The sequence below is a fragment of the Macrobrachium rosenbergii genome, chromosome 41, assembly GCF_040412425.1.
Source record: "Macrobrachium rosenbergii isolate ZJJX-2024 chromosome 41, ASM4041242v1, whole genome shotgun sequence".
In the NCBI taxonomy this organism is placed as follows: Eukaryota; Metazoa; Arthropoda; class Malacostraca; order Decapoda; family Palaemonidae; genus Macrobrachium; species Macrobrachium rosenbergii.
In genome coordinates, this window is record NC_089781.1 from 75349161 (window position 1) to 75353868 (window position 4708).

Here is a 4708-nt window from a genome sequence, read left to right on the forward strand (position 1 = left end):
CTTGAATGGCCTTTGTGCGCTTGTTCCATGTGAATAGGTTTCATCTACTGAAATAATAATAATAATAATAATAATAATAATAATAATAATAATAATAATAATAATAATTCCATGGTTAACTTATGATATGCATGGGAGAGAGAAAGCAGCGTATAGCCTATTTATACAATATTTCGTTGACTAATGACTGACAAAGTACTAAAACCTATATTAAGCCATAATCAAATCATAGCAAGTATACTATAGAAGTAATGAAAAACGCAGATGCAGAAAACCAAAAACTAAAAACCCTAATGGCCACGATTAAACAAAGAGAGAGTGAGAGAAGAAAGACGGTGGATCAAGATAAGATAAACAAGTAAAAATGAGCCGAAGTTTCTTCGGCGCAATCGAGTTTTCTGTACAGCCGTTACAGCGTATAATCAAGGCCACCCAAAATAGATCTATCTTTCGGTGGTCTCGGTATAACGCTGTATGAACCGCGGCCCATGATACTTTAACCACGGCCCGGTGGTGGTATATACTATATCGTTTCCAGACGCACGATTATAGCTAACTTTAATTAAAATAAAAACTACTGAGGCTAGAGGGCTTCAATTTGGTATGTTTGAATGTTGAAGGAAGGATGAGGATGATCAGCCCTCTAGCTCAGTAGTTTTGAAGATCCGGACAGAAAAAGTGCTCAGTAGTTTTTAAGATCTAAGGGCAGACAGAAAAAAGTGCAGACAGAAAAAGTGCGGACGCACAGGCAAAGCCAGTACAATAGTTTTCTTTTAGAGAAAACCAAAAATTTTTTAGTATAAGCTATCTTAATTAAACATAAAAGAAGCCCTCATGTAAATGTATTAAAAAACGACAAGACATATGAAGACCTCGACATACGTATCAGACGTACAGGAGGTCAGAATGATTTCAGCCCATCATCGAAGGTTAATCTCGACGAATGGAAATGAATACTTAATTTTTCAAACTGTTAAGAATAATTTAGATTCAACGTTTTTTTCTTCCTGTTCCTGCATCTTCTATACAAGAAATACCTCTGTTGGTCATTCCCAGATTAATCCCATATTTTATTTCCTGCAGTTTTCATATTCATCCCATATTTTATTTCCTAGTGAAAGTTCCCTTTCATACTGATCATTCTTTTCCCTGAGGTGATTTCTCTCTGGGTTAATCACTCCAAAACCAGACTGGAAAAATCAGACGAGCCTTGCTGCAATCTACTGGCATCTAAGGATTCTGTCTTTAAATTTTATTGCATGTACGGAGATGATTGGGGCTGTCAATGTTTTCCTAACATGGGATTACATCTTTACATTTGAACAGCGTAAAAAAAATATTGGAGGAAAGCGAACATTTATGCTTTCAGATAAATCGAATGAGAAAAATGAAATATTTCCTTCATCAATTTGAGAAGATCTTGTGGTTGTCTGCCGTACGTTATCATGATAACGTAATAAAAATGTTAAATGCAGTCATATGAACGAAACTGACTAGATAGGAATTCTAAATGCGACCAAATAATTCTGAATTTCAACAGAAAATGAAATTAAACATTCTGAATGTAAATGTTATCTAAACTGCAGTGCATTTTAATCTGCTAATAGAGCAAGGTCAGGAGAACTGAATTCCACATATGAAACCGTCCTGCATTTCTCATTTTACTATTATTTTTCGGGGAACATTCTTTGATTGATCCCACATCCGGAATAAATGATACCATCCCTTCTCACTGAAATCCACAACGGACGAATACCAAATTTATGGTGCAGACGCCGAGGTTGGCAAGATTGCCAGAAACAAGCCCTGTCCAGCCATGTCGACTAAGCGTCTCTGTCCTGAGTAGATTTGTCTTAGCTAGTATAAAATAACAATAACCATTCTATTGTCCACCTAAGGCTATCAATACCCATTTTAATGTGAACCCACTGAAATTTAAGCCATTTTAATATTCAGTCACTGAAAAAATAGCTATTTCAATGCACACTTATCGACATCAATAAACGCTTTAATATACTCCCAGTGCGGTAAATGGCCATTTGAATGTTCATCGGTGAAATCACTAACCATGTGAAAGCGCACCCACTTAATGATCCTTTTAATGCTCGTCAGCTGAAATCAATAACCATTTTAATATTCACTCAATTCATTTAGAGCAATAACCATTTTCATTTTCATTCACTGAAATCAACAGACATTGTGCATTTAAAAAAATTAAGAACAGTTTTATTTTTCACCAACTGCAATCAAAAGGCGTTTCAAGGTTCATCCAAAATATTAATAGCCCTTTCAACGTTCATCCATGAAATTATTAGCTATTTCAATGTCTATTCATCGCCATCAAAAACTGCTTAAATTTTCTTCCATTGCCAGCAATGGCGAGAGTTATATGTATCCACTGAAATTAACATATATTTTAATGTTTATACTCTAAAATCAATAGCCCTTTTAAAAACCACTAAAATCAATAATATATGTAATGTTCAATCACTGAATTCTATAGCCATTTTAATGTCTATCCACTGAAATCAAAAGCCATTTTAATGTTTAACACTGGTATAAATAACCATTCTAATATGACTCCATTGCCATCAATAAGAATTTCATTGTGCACTCACTGATATGAATAACTTACTGAAATCAATCATTTGTCATTTACAAGTTCCCCCACTAAATTAATTAGCTCATTTAATGTGTATTCAGCGACACCCTCTGCAAACAATAATTTTTGATGTGCATCTAGAGAAATAAACAGCCATTTTATGAGCACCCACTGAAATCAGTAGCCATTTTAATGTACACCACTGGAATCAATAGCTTTTTAACACTCTGTCACTGAGATAAATAGCCATTTTAATACATACTTATTGACATCAATAACCGGTTTAATATACATCCACTGCAATCGACGGCCATTTTAGTGTTCAACCACTGAAATCACCATGCTAAAGAGCACCCACTCGATGACCATTTCGATGCTCTAAAACCGTAATCAGTGGCCGTTTTAATATGAACCACTGCAATCGACAAACATTTGAATGTACTCTGGCTAAAATATATTTCTGTTTTAACGTTTGCTCAGTGAAATTAATAACCAATTTTACATTCTCTCTCTCTCTCTCTCTCTCTCTCTCTCTCTCTCTCTCTCTCTCTCTGTAAATATATATCTATATATATATATATATATATATATATATATATATATATATATATATATATATATATATATATATATATATATATATATATATATATATATATATATATATATATATATATATATAGAGAGAGAGAGAGAGAGAGAGAGAGAGAGAGAGAGAGAGAGAGAGAGAGAGAGAGAGAGAGAGAGAGAGAGGCAAACTTCCAAATCACGAATCCAATCATTAATTACCATCAAAGCGAAAATAAAAAAAACCTCTGCTGACGGAGAAAATATTTACGGCATAATAATTTTTGTCAGAGTGTTGGTCTGGGACCATTAAAAAAAAGCTGCCCTCCACTGGGAGAGCGCGCAAGCGAGTGTTCTGCGATAAAATCATTTGCAAATTAGTTTTATGTAAATGAAGTGGGTGCAATTTTGCTACCTTGCATCCGACTAATTTGTCTCAGGAGCTTTTATAAACCGTCGGGTTTATCCGGAATTTGGCTTTTATCCATTTCCGCTTGACGCTTACAGGTGTGGGAAAGTTCACTGCATTTTATTTTAATAATATAAAGGTGATCAAAAGTTAGGAAAAGTCGATGAAACTTAAATTTTAGGAAATACGTATTCTGAGACAATATTTCATAAGCGTGACTGATAACTAAATTTTCAATAAATTTCGTATAAATGCAAAGACATAATACAGATGCCCAGTACATAACACGTAGCCTATAATGACAAAGGAATAACTTAGAAAAAAATAGTTAGCTTCCAAGCAACGTCACGAAAATAAACGATCCCAAATGTCTCAGAGCAACATTTCATAAGAAGGATACAGCGAGATATGTTTACGCAGAACAGTTTGGAAATACCCGTCGGTGAAAGGTAAACCATAGTCTTCAGAAAGCAGGTTTTATTTACACCAATAAATTTACAAATTTACATCATAAAACCTGTCCTTCGAACCGGATTCGAACCAGTGACCTATGGATGTCTGTTCGTACGTTTCCAACTACAGTCCACCGCTCTACCAACTGAGCTATCGAAGGAGATACGGGAGCGCTTAGCGTCTGAGCATAAGAACTAAAAAAGAAAGTTCAGTTTTCAGACCGTAACGAGGCCGCGTTCACGGAGTGGATACGGGGTGACGTTCATAATCTCTGTACGAGGACGTGTTTACTTCACTCTGTACTGAGAGGCTCACTTCCGTATTCTTCCGTGAAATTCAATTTTAGACTTCTATTTCCCAAATGATGATTTGTTTGGATGATATAAACTGAAAGAATACGAAGAAAATATCGTGGCACACCGTGAATACAGAATCCACAATACGTAACATATTATCAAGAGAGGCCCATGAAAATGCATCTGTCAGCAAAATGTGGTAAGTCACAAGCATATATATATATATATATATATATATATATATATATATATATATATATATATATATATATATATATATATATATATATATACAGTATATATATATATTTTTTTGAAAGACCTGGGTTCGATCCTGATGTGAGTCAAAAATATACAGTATATATATATATATATATATAT

General features: G+C 34.2%; 1 non-coding gene across 1 annotated transcript; it reads right to left on the bottom strand.

Moving 5' to 3' along the window:
• Nucleotides 1-4098: 4098 nt before the first annotated feature.
• On the bottom strand, nt 4099-4191 carry TRNAY-GUA (transfer RNA tyrosine (anticodon GUA)). The gene is made up of 2 exons: nt 4155-4191; nt 4099-4134 (listed from the first exon to the last, which is right to left on the bottom strand). It is a non-coding gene; the product is annotated as a tRNA-Tyr (tRNA).
• Between the last annotated feature and the right edge of the window lie 517 nt (nt 4192-4708).